The sequence below is a fragment of the Schistocerca americana genome, chromosome 3 (genome assembly GCF_021461395.2).
Source record: "Schistocerca americana isolate TAMUIC-IGC-003095 chromosome 3, iqSchAmer2.1, whole genome shotgun sequence".
NCBI lineage: Eukaryota > Metazoa > Arthropoda > Insecta > Orthoptera > Acrididae > Schistocerca > Schistocerca americana.
The window spans coordinates 457,721,565-457,743,374 of NC_060121.1; the positions used below are offsets into that span (position 1 = coordinate 457,721,565).

The 21,810-nt window shown below is 42.8% G+C and overlaps 1 protein-coding gene across 3 annotated transcripts in view; it reads right to left on the bottom strand.

Annotated features, from left to right (window-relative positions):
• Window positions 1-18,210, bottom strand: part of LOC124607494 (cytochrome P450 4e3-like) — a 94,249-nt gene extending 76,039 nt beyond the window's left edge. For all 3 annotated transcript variants that reach the window (XM_047139875.1, XM_047139876.1, XM_047139874.1), the window contains exon 1: window positions 18,081-18,210. The gene's annotated coding sequence lies outside the window, so the exon portion shown is untranslated. The remainder of the gene's footprint in view (window positions 1-18,080) is intronic.
• Between the last annotated feature and the right edge of the window lie 3,600 nt (window positions 18,211-21,810).

Sequence of the window (21,810 nt, forward strand, 5' to 3'; positions counted from 1 at the left end):
AATGACACTTTGCTTTCGGAGACCACTTCTGATTCTCAAGCACAACAACTGCTTGCTGTCTCGCTTCTCCACTGTTACCCTGTTCGAGGCCCACAGAACTTTGAATTATTCCAGTGGTGTAATTTACACCCGGCTGCTCGACGATCTAAACTGAGGCCAAAATACAATCTTACCTCTCCGATCATCGTCTAATGAAAAGGGCAGATTCCTCCTTAGTGCCTACCCATACTCTCTTTCTCACCTTCGACAGAGTGGTGCTTCCGTCCAAGCTCAAAGCAGGCTATGAAATTATCACTGTCCGGCCATACATTTCGAACTCAATGCGCTGCTACCAGTGTCATCGTTTTAACCACACTATAACGTGTTGTCGACACCCAGCCAAATGTGTCACCTGTGGTAGGGATGCGCACGAGGGCGGTTATCCACCTTCTTCTGCCCCCTGTATGAACTGCAGCGGCGGCCATGCCGCCTCCTCTCCGGAGATTCAGGTGTATCTTGATGAGTGAGCTGTGCAAGAGATCCAGGTAAAGGAAAAGGTACCTTATCTAGTTGCTCGCAATTTATTGGCTAGTCTCAAACCCTGTGTTCTCCCGTCTGGTACCTATAGCTCTGTTGCTGTTATACCTTGCCCTATGAAGGACATAGCCACACTGATATGCGACCTACAATTCAGCTCTGAGGTAGTAAAATCGCCCAGTGTCAAGGAAGCATCGCCATGCCCTAATCCAGCTGTGCAACAAGCCGTCAAACTCTCGCCTCAAGTTGCGAAACCACCTGCTACACAAACGGTATGCCGGAAATGACAGAAGGACTACTCCTGTGAAGACTTCCTCCGTCCCTCCAGCCAAACAACACCCGAGTCTTATCTAACAGGAAGGGCTCGAAGAAGTCCTCCAAAGGCAACGGTCTTCTCCTGCGCCACCTCGAAGATCCTCTTCGATGGTGTCGGCACGTGATACCTTAGCCCGGCAAGCCTCCTTGTCGCCGGTGCGCACCAAGAACCGTCTCTCGGCGTTGGACTCCGCAGACCGACCACAGAAGCAAGCTGATGCTTCTGGAGACCCCATGGAGCAGGCTCCTCCTGCTTCTGTGCCCTGTAGTAACACCTCTTCCCAGCTGCCACTCGGCAGCCGCCAAGGTGACACCCCAGCATCTTTTCATCATGACTCTCCTCCAATAGAACATTCGCGGATTTTTGTCCACAAACAAGGTTTACAGCTGCTTTTAGCGTCGCAGCATGCCCTTACACGCTGCCTTCAGAAAATGAAATTGCGCCCTCACGATCACTTTGATCTTTCACATTCCTTACCGATTCATTTCGACCATCCCCCTGAGGTCGGCATTGCCTCTCATGGGGGCGTCATACTGCTCATCGGGATGACATTCATAGCCAACCCATCTCCCTGACTACCTATCTTCAAGCTGTGGTAGCTCGCCTTCTCCTTCCCCACCTGACTTTTTCCCTCTGCACTATATATGTCCCATCATCATTCGCTGTCATGAGAGCAGACTTTCTTCAACTTATTGGTCAGCTACCTCCCCCATTTTTGCTACTCGGTGACTTTAATCCACATCAGTCCCTTTGGGGTTCTCCCAGGACCTGTCGGAGAGGTGCCCTGCTTGGCTGACCTTCTTAACCAACTTAACTTCTTCTGCCTTAACACTGGAGCACTCACTTTCCTTTCCGACTCCTCGCACACCTATTCACATTTGGACATATCCTTCTGCATTGCCCAGCTTGCTCATCGACTTGAGTGGTCTGTTCTTCCTGACACCTACTCGAGCGACAATTTCCTGTGTGCTGTCCGTTTGCTGACCCCTACCCAATCTGTGTGCCAACCTAAATGGCAGCTTCCTAAGGCTGACTGGCAGCTTTACTCCACCCTGACGACCTTCGAAGACCAAGATTTCCCCAGTGGGGATGACCAGGTCGAATATCTCACAAATGTTATCCGTACTGCTGCAGAACGTTTCATCCCCTGCACTTCCTGTCTGCCTCGTCGTGTCCCAGTCCCGTCATGGGCTGAGGCATTCCGCGAAGCAATTCGTGCACGCAGACGTGCTCTCCGTGTTTTTAACCGCCACCCTATGCTGGCAAACTGCATTCATTATAAGCAGATGCGTGTAGAGTGTCGTCGCGTCCTTCGGTATAGCTAAAGAGCTAGCTGGAATCCATTCACTAGTTCTTTTATCAGTTCCACACTTTCCTCTGACGTGTGGGCCAACCTCCGTCGGCTCTGTAAACAAGATCCATTCGCCAATTTCCGGCCTGACAGTAGCAGACGATGTTATTGTGGACCCTGTTGCTATCTCCAACACATTTGGCCGCCATTTTGTGGAAGTATCGAGCTCTTCTCACTATCACCCTGCGTTTCTCTATCGGAAACGAGAGGTGGAGGCTCGGGCGATACCCTCCTCTTCTCCGAATCGTGAGTGCTAAAATGACGTCTTTACTATGAGGGAGGTCGAACATGCTCTGAGTTCATCCCCATCCTCCGCCCCAGGGCCAGACACCATCCACAATCAGATGTTGTAGCAACTTTCTCTTGAGGGCAAGTACTATCTGCTTAACATGTACAACTGCATCTGGGAAGAGCGCACATTTCCACGACGTTGGCGGGAAGCCTCCATCATGCAAATACCTAAGCCCGGTAAGGACAGAAACCTTACTTCTAGCTACCGCCCCATCTCTCTTACCAGCTGCGTTTGCAAGATGATGGAACGTATGACTCATGCCTGGCTGGTGTGGTGGCTCGAGTCTCGACATTTACTAACGACTGCACTGTGTGGATTTCGAGCTCAGCCTTTTGCAGTTGACTATCTCGTTACTTTTTCCACCCATGTAATGAATGGTTTTCAATGTAAATCCCAGACTGTGGTCGTGTTTCTCGATTTGGAGAAGGCCTACGACACCTGCTGGAGAGCTGGTATCCTCTGTAATCTTTACACATGGGGCTTCTGTGGGTGCCTGCACTGTTTTCTTCGGGCATGTTTACAAGACCGGGTTTTCAAGGGGCATGTGGGTTCTGCCATGTCGGACACCTTTATCCAGGAAAATGGTGTGCTTTCCATCCTGAGCGTCGTCCTCTTTTCTATCGCCACTAACCCTATAATGGCCCGTCTCTGGCAGGGCATCTCTGGCACTCTTTTTGTAGACGATTTTTCCATCTATTGCAGTTCTCCAGGGACTTGTCTCACTGAGCGGCGTCTTCAGCGCTGTCTTGATTGTCTTTACTCCTGGAGCATTGACAATGGCTTTCGCTTTTCCCCTGACAAAACCGTCTGTATGAATTTCGGGCGGCACAAATGGTTTCTCCCACCATTGCTATATCTTGGGCCTGTTGCCCTTCCGTTCGTTGAAACTACAAAAGTCTGGTGTTCATGCTCGATAGGAAACTCTATTGGTCCTTCCATGTGTCTTACCTGGCAGTCCACTGCACACTGACCCTCCCCCATTTGTACCAGTACCTTGTACATTCGAAACTCGACTATGGGTGCTTTGTTTATGCGTCTGGACGCGCATCCTTCCTACGCTGTCTCAACACTATCCACTATTGTGGCATCCGTTCGGCCATGAGAGCTTTTTACAGCAGCCCAGTTGAGAATCTGAACGCTGAAGCTGCTGAACTACCGATGTTCTACTGCCGTGACTTTGTCCTCAGCAGGTATGCATGCAGTTTGTCTGTCATGCGTGGCCACCCATCCTATGCCTCTTTCTTTGATGATTCCTTTGACTGTCAGTATGGGGCTCGTTCCTCTTCTGTGCTACCTCCTCGAGTCCGCTTTCACTACTTGCAATGGCGGCTTAACTTCACACTACCTGCAGCTTTACCAGTGCATGTGAACCCTTCACCACCTTGGGTTTGCGAAGCGGCCCATTTTAACACTTACCTTCATTCGCTTCCTAAGGACACTACTCCAGCCTCTATCGCCTCCAGTTTCGTCACCTTCCCATGGAACTCTGCGATAGTACCTTTGTCTACACTGATGGCTCTCGGACCGACTGTGGGGCCTGGTGTGCCTTCATCATTGCCACCCGAGTCGTTCGACATCGGCTTCTGGCACACTCCTCAGTATTTACAGCCGAGCTCCTTGCCTTGTATCAGGCCATGGAGTACATCCGGCGACACTGCCTTTCCAATTGTGTCCTCTGCTCAGACTCACTCAATGCCCTCCAAAGTCTATGTGCGCTGTACGCTGCTCATCCCTTAGTGCAGTGGGTCCAGGAGAACTGTCACTTGCTCATTCTTCGTGGAGCCAGAGTAATGTTTCTTTTGGTCCCTGGTCTTGTGGGTCTGCCAGAAAACGAGGTTGCTGACGCTGCTGCAAAGGCTGCAGTCCTCGTACCTCAGCCCACGATTACCTATATTCCCTCCGATGATCTCTGGGTCGCCGTCTGTCAGGAGTTGGTGTCCCTTTGGCATCGCCAATGGCCCTCTATTCACGGGAATAAGCTTCGGCTTAAGCCTCTCTCAGCGCCTCTCGAACACATTGCCTTGATAGGACTGTGGGTGGATATAGCGTCTGACAAAGTATGCTGCAGAAACTCCGTGGCTGGATTGCTGGAAGGTGAGGGGGTGGCTTCTAGTCTGGATATCTAGGGACTTTCCTGTAGGCAGTCAAGGAGATGAGGATATGAGGAGAGCGTTAGATGGCCACTTTCTATGAAATCAAGGGCTTCAGGAGTCAAGTGTCCGAGGAGGTAGGGAGTTACTACGACTATATTTGGAGTGCTGTTGCTTTCAGGAAGGGTGCAATGTGGTAAGGGAAGAACGTGACTTTCGAAGGAGTCTGTAATCTGACACCAAACCCGCTGTTCTGCTGGTAATCTACTACAGATGTTGTGGTCAGTGGCAACAATTTAGTGGGAAAGGAACGGCTGAAGTGTGTGAGGAAGTAGTAGGGAATGGTATTCTTTGGTTGGATGCAAATAGTAGCACAGGTAACGGTCCATGTTTTGAAGAAGAGGCTAAGGGTAAGGTGTTCAGTGGGAGTATTAATTAAAGGTTATGTATTGCTCAATGGTAAATCCATTCCCGGCCACACTAAGGAGATTATCTGTAGTGTGGAGGATACAGGAAAAAGTTCAGGTAGTGTTATAGGGTTGGAGGAACGTTTCTTTAAGGATGACAGCAAAGACGTTGTGTTGGGACAGGATACGTATTAACACGGGCTCCTTGGTGTGTAGAGAGCAGATGTTGTGGTACAGGATGCTGCATTATTGCCACACCGTGATGAGTCTAGGGAGTTAGTTGTGTAGGTGAGGAGGAGGAAATGGACTTGTATGAATGTGCTGTGTCTGTTCATTTCTATATAAACGAAAGGAAAAATACCATGCATTCATGCAATTGATTCACATCGATGGGCAATGAATCCGTAACCTCTGTGGAGATGCACATTTATGTCTGACAGCCAGTGGGAATCTAAAAATTTGCGAGCACAGAGGACATAGAGAGAGGCTGTGGACAGGTGGCATTGGGTGGGATTGTGACTTGGCCAGGGAGTGTGCTAAGGCTCTTTGTGCATTTGCGATAAACACTGTGTCCGGGGGATGCAGTGGTTAACACAACTGCCTAGTAAGCAGGAGATCCCAGGATCGAGTCCCAGTCCAACACACATTTTCACTCGTCTCCGCTGATTCCGCACAATGACCTGATGCAGTTGATAACATCAGTTCCTTCCCTTTCCTTTCCCTCCACCCCCCCCCCCCCCCCAACCCTTCAGTTTACAGATGAAGTGGACTTGGTTTTGGGAATAAACGTGGCTTGGATATTGAGGTGTAATACAGAGTAGGTGGCGATGGAACTTTGCTGTGGGGTTTGTGGTCGTTGGAAGAGTACAGGGGTGAGAAATCTGATGATGACTTCAGCAGTTTGGCGGAGAGAGTTTTTGATTTGAAGAGGATGATTAATAGGATGAATGGGCACAGCTAATTCTTTTTTGATGGGTGAGGGACTCACTTTGAATTTGATGGAGTAGGTCGAATACATATCATTGCAGGTGTTGCAAATGGGAAGGGAGGCGAGGTTTAGACATTGATTGAAGAAGTGGGAGACTTTACAGTGAGGACAAATGGGTGGGGTGGATTTTTACAATAGGGAGTGAGGTGATCATTACAAAGAAGACACTTTATTCAACAGTAGGACTGAGGGAATGGGAATGATCTGCATTACTCGACTTAATGATGGAGCTTTAAAATCAGTGTTTCCTTTGTAAAGAGGTTGTCGATGGTGGGGGAGACTTTGAAGACTCACATAGGGAAGACAGGGCCTAACTATTGTTATATGTGGAGGGGCGGGGGGGGGGGGGCGTGTGAGCATGATAGGAATTCGGTTCAGAGACCCCATCTTCTCCTTTAACCTGCTTTATCATAACAGATAGGGTGGGAGGACAGCAGGCAGGCTGGGGTGATTTGGATTTGGAGATGGTGTATTAGGTAGCGGGGGAGAGGGGGGAGGGGGGGAATATTGGAGGGGGGGGGACCACGAGGACTGGGGCCAATGGTGATGCATGGGATTTTGAGGAGGTGATCTGTATGAAAGTTGGGGTTTGTGGAGGGACGTACTTTGTGATTTCGCGATCGAGGGATTTGGCATGTAGGAATTTGGGGTCAGGGATGGATAAGGGGAGGGTGTAGTCTAAGTGAAAACATGTACAATTTTCAGTCTGAAGAGAAATTTACGAATGTACGCTATAAGATGTATATATGATGAACGTCAAATGATTCCGTGCTGTATTTGGCAATTCTTTTAAGTTGTGATGACTAAAAGAATGTATGCTAGAAGCTAAACAAGTAAAAAGATAATAGTTTCATCTCTAGCAGTGCATAAACGAATAGAAACCGTAGTAACACATCATGATCTGACTCATTTGGATATTATACGTGCCAATCACGTTACATGTAAGCGGGCTACAAATAATCCGTACTGGAATCCGTGATAAAACATCAAATAATGAAATACAGTTGGAATGGCCTAAGCTTCTTATAGCATGGAACACGTACAAATTTACAATATTCTTGTCTACTTTGTATATTTAGTCATCAGTTCAGTGTTATCTATCATTCAAGAGCTATGACACTTGGGTGCCATATTGACACATATATATGCAAGAAACAAATCTGATACTCTGCCAGCCGTCAGTGGTTTATTGAGGAGAGGAAACTGGACAACAGAAACTGAACATCATTTGTAATAGTAACAATTTTTTTTTATCTCGTTGTGTACCATAAAATTTCAACACGGTATTTTAACAATATAATACCAAATTGATACTGCTCAAGTCGATTCCCAATGGCATGTCTGGAGACAGGACTCAAACCCCAACGTCGCAGACTAGTGTGGACGCGCCACAATACACTCTTGTCAGATTAAGCAAGTACTAGGCGTGCGCAGGGTATCTCAGAAACAAATACAAAAATGTAAGAACATGGACCGACTCTTCCAGTCAATAAACAGTTTAAGAAAGAGGCATATTTCTTTTAAGATAAAAGTGAACTGTATCTGTTAGATTCATTTCATATTATTTACACAAAATACACACGAATTTGATTTGTTTGGTACTTTCTGTTAGCCCCCATTCAGTGGTATAGAGCTACATTAAAGTATTTACTTTTCCGGAAATCACCCAGTTCTATGTACGTTACCTACATTTTTGCTTCCAAATTTTCTTTTTCTCTGTATCCTCTGTATGAATGAGTGAATGAGTGTGTCTGTTGAGTTTGTCCTTTATGTGGTAGCAGTACAGTAGTTAGCTGTCTGTTGTGGTAGTGACAGTGTCGCGAACGCAGGTTTTTCAGTCAAGGTAAGGATATTTGTGTCCTTTCGGTATTCATTCGACAATAGTTAAGTTTATGGCGGAAAGGACACCTTTGGTCTCTTCCAGCTACTTGGGATAAGTTCGTTATAGGGCGATCGTGCTTTTGTCAATCGGGAGTCAACGTTTGGTGCGTGAAGATGGTACTCTTAGAGCGACTTGGCGCTGGTGAGTGTGTTAATATGTAAATTTGTGATAGTGTGTAAGCGTTTGATTTGCTAGTACGGTTTCATTTAGTTTTCAGATTTTAGTCCTGAGTATTTTTTTGTGTTCAGTAAGTTTTTCCGGTCTACATCTACATCCATACTCCGCAAGCCACCTGACGTTGTGTGGCGGAGGGTACCCTGAGTACCTCTATCGGTTCTCCCTTCTATTCCAGTCTCGTATTGTTCGTCGAAAGAAGGATTGTCTGTATGCTTCTGTGTGGGCTCTAATCTCTCTGATTTTGTCCTCATGGTCTCTTCGCGAGATATACGTAGGAGGGAGCAATATACTGCCGGACTCTTCGGTGAAGGTATCTTCTCGAAACTTTAACAAAAGCCCGTACCGAGCTACTGAGCGTCTCTCCTGCAGAGTCTTCCACTGGAGTTTATCTATCATCTCCGTAACGCTTTCGCGATTACTAAATGATCCTGTAACGAAGCGCGCTGCTCTCCGTTGGATCTTCTCTATCTCTTCTATCAACCCTATCTGGTACGGATCCCACACCGCTGAGCAGTATTCAAGCAGTGGGCGAACAAGCGTACTGTAATCTACTTCCTTTGTTTTCGGATTGCATTTCCTTAGTATTCTTCCAATGAATCTCAGTCTGGCATCTGCTTTACCGACGATCAACTTTATATGATCATTCCATTTTAAATCACTCCTAATGCCTACTCCCAGAAATTTATGGAATTAACTGCTTCCAGTTGCTGACCTGCTATTTTGTAGCTAAATGATAAGGGATCTATCTTTCTATGTATTCGCAGCACATTACACTTGTCTACATTGAGATTCAATTGCCATTCCCTGCACCATGCGTCAATTCGCTGCAGATCCTCCTGCATTTCAGTGCAATTTTCCATTGTTACAACCTCTTGATACACCACAGCATCATCTGCAAAAAGCCTCAGTGAACGTCCGATGTCATCCACCAGGTCATTTATGTATATTGTGAACAGCAACGGTCCCATGACACTCCCCTGTGGCACACCTGAAATCACTCTTACTTCGGAAGACTTCTCTCCATTGAGAATGACATGCTGCGTTCTGTTATCTAGGAACTCTTCAATCCAATCACACAATTGGTCTGATAGTCCATATGCTCTTACTTTGCTCGTTAGACGACTGTGGGGAACTGTATAGAACGCCTTGCGGAAGTCAGGCATCTACCTGTGAACCCGTGTCTATGGCCCTCTGGGTCTCGTGGACGAATAACGCGAGCTGGGTTTCACACAACCGTCTTTTTCGAAACCCATGCTGATTCCTACAGAGTAGATTTCTAGTCTCCAGGAAAGTCATTATACTCGAACATAATACGTGTTCCAAAATTCTAGAACTGATCGACGTTAGAGATATAGGTCTATAGTTCTGCACATCTGTTCGACATCCCTTCTTCAAAACGGGGATGACCTGTGCCCTTTTCCAATCATTTGGAACGCTACGCTCTTCTAGAGACCTACGGTACATCACTGCAAGAAGGGGGGCAAGTTCCTTCGCGTACTCTGTGTAACATAGATCTCGTATCCCATCAGGTCCAGCGGCCTTTCCTCTTTTGAGCGATTTTAATCGTTTCTCTGTCCCTCTTTCGTCTATTTCGATATCTACCATTTTGTCATCTGTGCGACAATCTAGAGAAGGAACTACAGTGCAGTTTTCCTCTGTGAAACAGCTTTGTGTAACCAGAACACCAGGTGTACGAAGATCGTTACTCCATCTCAGATTTAAATCTCAGTTGCCTGACGTCTCTTTTAATTTAAATGTGTGCATGAACTATTCTCATGTGTGTTTTATTTCTTCTGCTTTTCATTTCGTTTCATTTTTAAGATTGGGTATCTTTGTTCATACCGCGTGGTGGTAGTTTCCCTGTGTGTAATTTCAGTACCATGTTGAATAAGTTTTATTCTTAATCATGCTTGACATTTTATTGCTCTTTTTGTCTTTTCGGTTTACATTTGTGATCTTGAAGTTTTAACGAGTCTTAGTAATTTTGCTTTGTAGTTGAATATTCGCGGCATTAGTGCGTGTTTCACACCAGCGTACCTTAGTTTCATGTGGAAGATAATTGTCCGAAAGTGTTCCGTAGTATTCGTATTCACAATTACTCAGTCACAGCGATAGAGATGAACCTCTCTGCCTGTGACTTGTTACGATGGGCAGAATTCTTTTAATCTCTATTCTTGCGTAAATGAATCGTGTATGAGCGAACTTTTCCTACACGCGCCTAAGATTTCCTTTTGATTTATCACTGCAGTATGCCTCAGCACTCAGTATAATAATAATTTAATTAAGTTAAATAATTAAATAACAGGCAACGACAAATCATATTTGAAAATTTCTTGACGAATTTTTAATATGATGTTTCATTTCAATAAACTATGTTAAACTGTGATTACTACTTCTCAAACAAACCTCTACCCTCTTTGTAATATTATTTTAATATATCCAGTGTGTGGTTTCTGAAGCGCAAAAGGCAGACCTTATATTTCTAAATTTTTGTCTAATTATGTTATTTCTTTGTTGTTGAGGCTTTAGCTCCTGCTTGCTCTGAATTATTTGATTTATCGCGTGTATTTAAATTGTTTCCATATGCTCATTCCCTCTATTAGCTTGGTTCTTTTTATTAATGTTATCACATTAGCAATGCTTACCAATTCAATGATTAATTCAGTTCTTTTGTCTCATATCTTCCGAATTGTAATTAAATTGGATGGCTACTTAGCAAGGTTTTGTTGTACGTGGAACTTACACTACACTTCAGAGTTTGACGTTGGCCTACTTCCCCAGTTCCTGTTTGCAAATCTCTTTCCAGTAAACCATACACACATTAATAACCATGTAATAACATTAAAAACTCTTCCTTTAATATAACGCAACACAGCGAACAGTAAGTAACAAACCCTTCCACAATTTGTCACTGGCCAATAAGCGACCAGAATATTAGTATAGGGAATTTTGAGTGCTATAAAGCCGAGTACTATTAGAAAAAAGAGTTGACAACACCGGTGAAGACGATCTAGACCTGGCAGAAATTTACAAATAATGACACAGTATAAATAACTCCCAAAAGTTCATCATCAAGCGCAGAAACAATAATAAAATACATCGATCAACATACAGAGCAAGAGACTGAGCTGTATCACAAGGGGGCGGGGGGGCGACGGAGGGTCAGGCAAAGCGCCTGTGTAATGATTTCAATGCGGCCGACACACTGCCACTGTTCAGTCACAATTTAACCAATTCTAAACACTCTCAGACGGTATAGTCCTTTGGTAGCAGTGGTCTACCGATGACACAGGGTGTCTGGGAAGTAGGGACGAATATTAAAGTGCTATAGAACATACAAAACTTATTAAAGTGTTGTGTTTCTTTTACTACCGAAAGAAAATACCATCGCGTTCACCGCATGGCATCAGCGCATTGCACGGCATCTGCAGTAGCAATTTGAGCCGCAGTTGGTACCACAGAGACACAACGAACTGTTACAAATCGACTACTTGAAGGTTGGCTTCGAGCCGGTCTCCCTGTAGCGTGCATTTCACTGAACCCAAACCACCGCTATTTGCGACTTCATAGGTGTTAAACGAGACTACTCGGGAGGGAAAGACGGAGGTCTGTTGTACTTTTTGATGAAAGCTGGTTCAGCCTCGGTGCCAGTGATGGCCGTGTGTTGGTTAGTAGGAAGTCGGCTGAGGCCTTGGAGCGAACATGTCTGCATGCTAGACACACTGGACCTACGCCTGGGGTTATTGTCTGGAGTGCGATTTCGTATGACAGCAGCAGCGCTCTCGTGGTTATCCCATTCCAAGCAGCCTGACTGAAAATTTGTACATCAGGTTGGTGATGTCACCTGCAGTTCTTGAACAGCATTTCAGGGGGTATTTTACAACAGGATAACGCTAGCCCACGTACCGCTGTTGTAATCCAACATGCTCTACAGAGTGTCGACATATTATCTTGTCCTGCTCGATCACCAAACCTATCTTCACTCGAGCACATATGGGACATTATTGGATGACAACCCCAGCGTAATCCACAAGCAGTGGTAACCGTCCCTGTACTGACCTACCAAGGGCAGCAGGCATGGAACTCCATCCTACAAACTGACGACCCCCACCTGTTTGCATGTAGTATTCAACCTTCCGCCGGTTACACCGGATGTTAATGTGCCAGCATTTCACATTTGCGACGACTGATCTCCTTACATTAATCTTCATTCATAATCACTTAAATACGGTGCCTAGACAAATGCATTCCCGATGTTAATAATTTTTGCGTAGTGGTTTCAGAAATGGCTCTGAGCACTATGGGACTCAACTTCTGAGGTCATTAGTCCCCTAGAACTTAGAACTAGTTAAACCTAACTAACCTAAGGACATCATACACATCCATGCCCGAGGCAGGATTCGAACCTGCGACCGTAGCGGTTTCGCAGTTCCAGACTGCAGAGCCTAAAACCGCAAGGCCACTTCAGCCGGCCGTATTGGTTTCTTTTGCAGTCAATGTATATTGTAAATTGTGGTTTAAAATGTTGCAGTGAAATAAAATTATAATGTCATAAGTGTTTAAAGCTTAAAGCATAAGCGCCTTAGACCAAATGTGTGCTCCATTATATCCAATAAGTCTAAATTACAGACGTATCATGCTGGTGCTTGTACAGAATTGCTTTGTGCTTATCGATTCTAAAACGCAAAGCATGAGCTGGCCAATGTGTGCGTAGAATAATCGTTAGACGGCTATATTCACTCTAGATATGAAGTATTGACATATAAAACCTAAAGTAAGAGGATATGTTCTCCTTTCTGTAAGGCGTTTTAATCTTACAACCAAATAAGTTTGTATATACTTTAGACACTGGTGTGTGTAAAATGTATGGACGAAAGTAGCTTGTATATGATATGTCACCGCCACGTAACATAGATCGATGAAACGTGGACCACTCATAGAAAGAACTCCGCTGGTATAGTATGGAAGACAGTGGAAGAAAAACATAATGAGAGAAACAGAAATAACGCTTTTATTCAAACATAACAATTACACGTAAGTCATCGCGGTTTGTGGTGGGTCCCTGGATATTACAAATGGCGTGACTTGGTTCTTAACAGAGAGTGTGACGACCACGGAGGGCAGTGCAAAGTGCACCCATGCTTGCCTCAGTGTTGGTAAGGCATTCTTCTGGGTGTGGCCTCCATTCCCACAACAGCGCGTTTGACAACTGCTGGATGATCGTTGTTTCATGTGGACGGAATATAACAGATGTCCCGAATGCATCCAACATGTGCTCAACGGAATGTAAGTCGGGGGAACGGGCAGTCCAGTCCATTTACAGAACGTTCTGTCGTCGCAAGGGCTCCTCCACCGGCACTGTTCGACGCTGTCACGCGTTGTCATCCATAACAATGAACGGGCAAGGAGTGGTCTCACAATAGCGTTGACTGGTGACTGTACCGTTATAAAATGTTCGGAAATCAGTTCGCCCATGTAACATTATGCCTCCCCACAACATAGTAGGTGCACCACAAAAACGACCACGTATAACAATGTGGTTGGATTACGTGTTCCCACTCTCTCACCACATGAGGTTATATCCACAGTCGTAATCAGACCGCTCAGATTAGCGTGAGAGGTCAATAGTTATCGGCGAGCTAACTGATGTAATCCGATTTGACTTCGACACAGAAAATCCTGCAGATACTCAGGAAACCGAGCTGAAAGTAATAAATAGGGCAAAAGAACATTCTTTGTTCGAAACTCTATTGACAAGGAATCTCTGAAAACAATAATAACAACAGGAATAATAATAAAATACCTCATTTTCAGCACGCTGAAAGACCTAAAGTAGAACGATCACATAGAACTACTGAAAAAGCAGAGACCAAGGTAAGATAATTTCAAAGGTTCCTATAGACTTTTTTTATCCATCCATGAAAGAGGTGGCTTACAAACCAATATTTCGACGTATTCTTTAGTTCGCCGGTGTTGGGTCCTTACGAGGTGTCATTAATAGAAGAGGGAGTAATGGCTCAACAAAGCGGGACGCTTTTCGTCGCTAGGTCGTTTAGTAACTATGAGATTGTAGTGGAAAGGCGCACTTAAGTATTCAAGCAGACGCTAAAAGAGAGGCGGTATGCATTAGAGACAGAATTAAAGTTAAAATTTCGAACGCGTGCTCTCTAAGGAGAGTGAGGTATCGTATTGCGTTGGTGCATAAGTTTGTAGAATTTCTCCGCAACTTTAATAAAGAACAGGTACACATAACAGTGACATTAGTCATCAGTAATATATTCTTCTTCACTATTTACAAAAGTCTGCCAACGCTGGGGTAACTATTCGATTTCACGATAAAGAAATCACATGAGTTTGAAGCGAAGAACTCATCAAGCCACTTTCGGGGTGAATTTTCATCTGGGAAGGAAGTTCCTTGAAAGTTGTTTGGTAGAGAACGAAAAATGTGAAAACCTGAGGGCGCAATGTCGGGTGAACAAGATGGGTGCGGAATAACTTCCCACCCAGATCCTGTACAGTGTTTATGCCAGTCTAGCAGAATGCGACCTGATGTCATCGTGGAATAGCTTCACGTCACTCAGTGTTCCTGGTCGTTGTTCTTGGACTTCATCTTCAAGATGTTTCAGTTGCTAGCAATAGATGTTAGCAGTGATGTTTACACCCCGAGGAAGCAATTCGTAGCTCACCACACAGTCGCTGTTCCACTAGATGCATTACATTATCTTTTGTAGATGCGCTCATTTGTTTGTACGAGCAGTTGCTTCTTTGTTTGGGCTCAACCATTCCTTTCTTTTCCTTATGTCAGCATAAAAAACCATTTCTCATCACCAACAACAATGCAGGACATTAATGGTCGCTGTTGTTCACGAGCCAGTTGATGACTAGCAAGGAGAGTTGCACACGTGGCCACACGCTGGTTTTTGGGATTTTGGATTTTAGGGTGCAGTACCCGCACACTCCATTTATGAACCTTCCCCACTGATGCAACTGTCGGACGATGGTGGACTGATCACAGTTAATCACATTTGCCGGTTCTCGAATACGTTGACGTTGATAATTGCAGATTAATGCTTTTAAATTATCTTCATCAAACTCTAAATGTCTTCGTGAACATAGAGAGTCACTAATGTCAAAACGAACCTACTTAAAACGAGAAAACCATTTTCTTTGCCGCGTTCTATCCAGTGGCATTATACTCATATACAGCACAAATGTCTCCCCCTACTGAATTCAACTAAAGGAATATGTTGGAAATGTTCCGATTTCTCCACTTGGCACTCAATTTTCTAGCTCCCACAGCTCCACTCATTCTTAAAATGAAAAAATAATTGTATTTAATCCCAAATAGCATCAGTGAACTACATATAAAAAATGAAAATCAATAAATAAGCCCCTGGCTACCGGAATACCAACACGCAGATCAAAAGCCGCTACGAACTTATGCATCAACCTAATATTGTTTCCCTTCTCATGCATTATCCGATATGACCTTAGTGGGAAAATCATAGTATTTTGTAACATCCACGATATAAATTGTAGCTACAGTGCGACGAGAGGAATTTATGCCTCTAACAGTTGTAAGCATTATCCGTCCGACATATGAAAAAACAGTAAAAGAAAAGGATGATAAATATTAATTATTTATATTATATTGTATGATGTAATTGGACATATCGATGTGTATCATACAAAGACAATGATAATTGCAAATTCCTTTTATAATTTGCTTTTGTCGTCCTTTGTTTTTACCTTTTGATGGTTGGCTTTTGTAGGTTGCGGACGCAAGACGCATATGAAACTGACGTCTGTTAAGAAATATAATTATTTGTTAATTATTACTTGAGAATAGAGTTCAGTATTACTATAAATATGAGTGAATAATTATTTGTAACTTTAATTCCTCCCTCAATTAGCATTATCTCTGTTAATTATTTCTTTCCGCAGCAAGGTGCGCAGCCATTGATAATAGCAATTCGTATCGCGTTTTTATCTGTGTTTCTTAGGAAAAAATCACAGGTTTTCTTGATGAAAATTAGTCTAAATAGTGCACAACATGAAAGTAAAGTTTAATAAGCATTTCAAATACTTATCCTGGTAAAAGGAAAGTTGATCTAACAACAGAAAGTCTCTATCAATTGTCTGCCGCCATCTTAACAATTATCCCAGCGGCAAATTCAAATTACGCAACTCTGCAGACGTAAATGCCGAAGGTAATAAAAACGTGTGAAAATAAAAGTGCAACGGCGGTCCCGAACTTATTTTAATAAAAATAGTTCGAATCAGATTGGTTCTTTAAAAACATTGCTCATAGCACGATCCATGTAACAAACTTTTTCTTGCTGATGTGTGGAGCTGCAATTAATTGCGCACGAGTTGCGAAGAATATTGTTTCAGCTAACATACGTCAGTGTTGTGCGCGGCTGATATTCGGTGGTTTTAATGATCATTTTGCTGAAGATAACTGTTTCCATCGTAATTAATAGTTGTGCAGAATCTGTTGTGTGAACTGCGATGTAGTGACACTTACACAGCTTACAGACAACACTTTAACACAACGTTAACTTGGATTTCTTTAGCAACTTGACCAAATCTTTAGCCGTGAGAAAATTTTTTTTTAGTAATTACTCAATGTAATGAAATAAGATTATCATTTTCATTTTCAAATTAGTTAAATACCAAACCACTGAATAACACAGCGAACGCCACAGTTTGAATAAATAATGGGATCGGCATTCTTGTGTGCCCCAATCGTGAATGGAATAAGAAAGGTGGATAGTACCAGAAGTGTCCTTCGCCACATTCTATAAGGTATCAACAAATCAGGTTGGGGAGCCAAGAGCGATAAACACAGATCACCTAACCAAGCTAGTATGAGAGTATAGCGTCCTTTGAAACATTAATCTCGCAAAGAGGAGGTTTTCATTTTTGACAAAACAGTTACTGTGTTTCTCGACACCATACCGGTACAACATTCAATTGTATGACTTACGACGTCAAATGGTTCTCACGATCTTGCTTGGTGCACTTTCATACAACTTTGTCCTGTCTGCGAGATTTTGAATAAATTTTGCTCCTGGAGATGATCTCTCCAAATGCAACGACATTCTGATGCGTTAGGGTTTGATGTTCTAGTGTGGTTTCAGACAACTATCACGGACATCATTGGTCTCAATGTTCCTAACACATTTCGTTGATAGAGTTTTTTTGTTTTTCCTGGGACTGGGCCACAAAATCTTGCTGCCTTTCTGCACTAGACCGTCGTGGTCTTGCCGTGGAACAATCAGGCACATTTCACAATTTAAATTTCTGTAATTAATACTGTACTGTATGTCCCTAACTGTGTCTCATCATGAAGGGTTGTGTTTGATTTCTTGTCGATATCAATTCGATTGGTGGCATGTCCTCCAGACTAGTTGTATACGGGTGAGAAAATAAATTGTCTACGTCCAAATGAAACCATCTCTTATATAGTTTTGTCAAGTAAATGCTAAGCCACAATATCCGTCCCATCTTCTTCATATTTAAATGTACAGAACCGGTAACAAAAGCGGTATTCCCATGAAGTAATTTAGAATAACCTCAAAAGCATATTTAGTAAGGTTTCTGGTATTCCTGCCTACCGCCTACTATGTTATGAGAAAGTGTCATTACACTGCAGTTTAGCAATCATGCGATATTCTTTTCTTGTGTTCAGCTTTATGTAGTTGCCACATAACGATCTATCTGCGTATTCCGGATACTTCGCATTAACGAATCCAAACACATAGAAAAACTAGCGTTACTTCATATTATACGTGTAGTAGCCATCCTGTTATAGGCCATGATGACTGCTGGTGACTCGTTAGTTTTAAAATGGTACACTAGCCCTTAAGGAACGCTTGCATATCAGTAAGTCTCAGAGCTAACTAGGACTGTACAAGCAAATCGATGAACTTCTTTCCTTCGTCAACTCACAGAGGCTTTAACGTTAATAGGCAAAAGCTACATTTTCTTATTTTTATAATTCCATGCACAGTAAGATTACCAAGTCTATAGAATTGAACAAAAATAGCACAACTTACCAGAGGTTCTCCCTGCATCACAGGTCTTAGTTTCAATGTTTCAGGCAATTTCAGAAAAGTTTCTCCCAGATGTCATCGAGAACGTGTAGCAACAGTTCTCACTGGAGCCTGGTTTGCTACAGCTTTGTACGAATGCCACTGAATACGTAATCTCAGGGCGCAGATTTTCACTGCATTTCGTGCTGACATTCAGCTGATAATGAGAGGTCACGGTCGCTCTATCAGAGCCAGAACTATGGACTATTTCCCGAGTCTGTGTTTTTTTCTTTTTTACCACAGCCATTAATCGTGTTTCGCATATTTGCATAATATTAGCGAAGAGACTAGAGGTAATTCCAAAGGCGCACATTTAACAAATGAATGAAACAATTGCAGTAGACCACAACGAAACTACGAAATGGCAAAGAAAATAAAACAAATGTTTGGATACGTAATTGATACACAGTCTCAGAGTAGCTAATTTTTTTTTCTTTGCGTTAAGATATCACGTATATCTTTGTAGACAGATCCTTATCCCTTGTATATTCTTGTGGTTAGATTTATTTCAAGCCTTAGCGAAAACTAGTACTAAATGAATTAACTCTTGAACCGTAAAACACATATATTCACTTTTATCCATTTTAACCTGATGTAGGAATAAGCTGAATCAACCGTGATTAATTCGTAGACGTATCACGGCCATGAGCATCGTCATACACTAACAATTTCAGAGAAAAGTTACACAAACACTTAACATAAATTTTCCAGTAATTTTTGTAATGATATCTTGGGTTTTATTTCCATTTACAGTGTTCTAAGATACATATCAACTGAGTCCTTCGATGGTATTTTACCAAGGTTAAAAACAACGAATAATGAAAGAAGAGCGCTAAAGCCGTACGAACACTTCCGGTAATCCGTGAATATGGATGTTCTGGAGAGAAACTGTGGAGAATGAGCTGTATCTATTTTTTACTTTGTGTTGTAGAACAATAGTGTTGTTGCATTACTAGAGCTTTCGCATGTTTTCCTCGCCTGTTCATGTGCCCTCCCAATGTGGGAGTTCTGCCCTGGGACCAAAGGATTGAACATACCTATCGACACCGCCAGAAGCGAGTATTAAGGGGCAATTGCACCGTTTCATACACAAGCATCATACGCATTTTGTATTAGACGCAGTAGAAAAGGCGTGGAAATCTTACCAGTGCAAAGTAGTCACAAAGATAATTGGAGGAACTAAGTTAACGAATTAGAATATGACGAGTCACTATAAAGCTGTAGTTCCATATATAAAACGTTCACAGAAGGATACATATGAAAATCTTAAACACCAGCCTCAGCTGAAGTGGAAAAAAATTGATTGCATCAAATGAGTGAATTTTGTTTTCTTATGAGCTCATAGTTTGCTGGCTGTCCGGTCCTCAGCTTTATGGTAACAAATGAACTGGATCCCTCCATTTGGTCTAAAGCAATGTCTCTGCACAATCCCCAAATAGTTAAGGTCTCATGTGGCAACGGAACAAATAAGCTCTTAGCCTTTGAAATAACGGTCTACACATTTAATCAACAGGTCATTTATTGTTTACGGATTTTGAAAAGTAGTCTGTATTTGGAGAACAGCCTAATAACAATGTCATCGTCAGTGGGAAATAAAGACTTTCTTCGGGCCATAAGCACTGAAAGTCACACTGCACACATTAGCGTGAGACAGATTTCTGCGTCAGTGAATAATAAAAATTTTGTCCTCAGGATATACAGATAGCAAGATACAGCTTTTAAGTCATCAAACACCTTAACATAAATTTTCTGCTTCGACCACGCTTTCTGTATTTTGATGTTTTCACCCTGCTTCTCATCGGTTTATTTTGACGGAAAGTCATGGATATAGTGGCCGGGAAAGTGCTTGGCTTACTAGAGTTCACACTTAGAAGCACAATAAATGTATAACACCGAATCATTAAGAAGATAAATGAATAATAGATACCGACAAAAATTCTACTAACTGTTTACTATGACCGACGAGGTTTTAATTAGTGAGTTGAATGATTATTTAAACACAATTTAAATATGGAGGAACGGCACCTTCTAGATTTTAGCCTATGCGGACCTCCAGATTATGCTACAGGTGAGGATAGGCATTGTCGGTATGGTGTCAGTTAGAGCAGAACAGGGAACCAATGATCATAAAGCCGTTACAGCATCACTGAAAAAGGCTGTAAATAGTAATACAAAGAAAGGCGGGAAGATATTTCCGTTTAGCGAGAGTGACAAGAGACGGATTTCAGATTGACAGGTCATCACGAAAGTTGTCTCTAGCACTGACGATGTTGAGCATCAGTGAACAAAATTGAAAAGCTTCATACAATACGATTTGGACCAGCATGTCCAGAGAAAAATTGTGACGGATGAAAAGGACCCACCGTGGTTCGACCACAGTTAAGAAGCTGCAAGAAAAGTACACAGAACTTTGCTGCATGATTTAAACGTGGCAAAAGCCTCACAGATAAAGATTAAACGAACCCAAAATTAGCGTAAGGAGAGCTGTGCGTGAAATGTTCAGTTTCGAAAGTGAAACTCTAGCTACCAATTTGAGAAAAGACCGATAGGAGTTCTGATTCTTTTAAAGTAAAGGTCCGCCATTTCACAGAATGTATCGTTTATTCTACTGTACAATAATGATTTCGGCCTCGTACTTAGTGCGAAGAATAAACACATAAATAGAAACACAGAATTTATGGGGAAAGGACCACAGAAGTAAATGCTCTGTCTCGGTAGTGTAAGGTGTTGAAACAGACCACGCACAGGAAGCGAACTTTGAAGTAAAAAATTTATTACTTAAAACTGTTACAGTATTAATTGAAAATTCGACAAATAAGTGATTCCAGTTGCGGAAGCAACCAACTACAGGTCCTCAATGGACGCCAACATCAGCTGCCTGTGTTCAGCTTTACGCAATAGTTTACACCAGTATTGACAGGAATTTCAAAAGCACACGTAAAATAAAACAATTGCCATACACGAAATACTTCGATAAACCACTGACCTAATGTGAGGTCCCCCTTAAAAGGAAAGCCACCTGACCTCTGAACCATATCTTACTTTAAAGTAACCAATTGGTATGTCATCACTCAAACTTGATAAAACACAGATTGCCCAGACATAAAGAGATTAGCATGACATTAAAAATTATCTATAAGAGAATGAAACTTTAAAACAAGTTGGCTAGTACAGCAATTAAAAGTAACGGCTCAGACTTAGAATTTTAAATAGCTACACTAACTGTTAGTCGTTCAGTTCTGAAACAAATCACGAGCAGGCACAGTCGTGAATCAAAAGGGCCAGAATATGCTTTAAATTAACAACAGACAAGTAAAGCTGCACGCGGTTTGGCACTGCTACTTTATAGTTTCAGAAGGACACATAAAATTCTTAAAAAGCAATAACGCTGTGCAAGCAGCACCCACAGGGTGCCACAACATTACACGGAAGCAAGTTCCTAACAGCCCATTGTAATTAAAATTTAACAAAAACGCTTTAAGGGAGAGCACCACTTTAAACCAGTTATCTCACGGTGAAAGCAAGAAATCTTAACATGTAACGGATCGATACTCACCGTTTACATAATTCACTACGGCACACACGACAAATAGATTACATGAGCCAGTTATCTTTCCACTGACAGTGCTCGACAACTGTGAAGACAGGATTTAGCAAACGCCCCCGTTTATCCAAACTGAATCCACCAAACTCC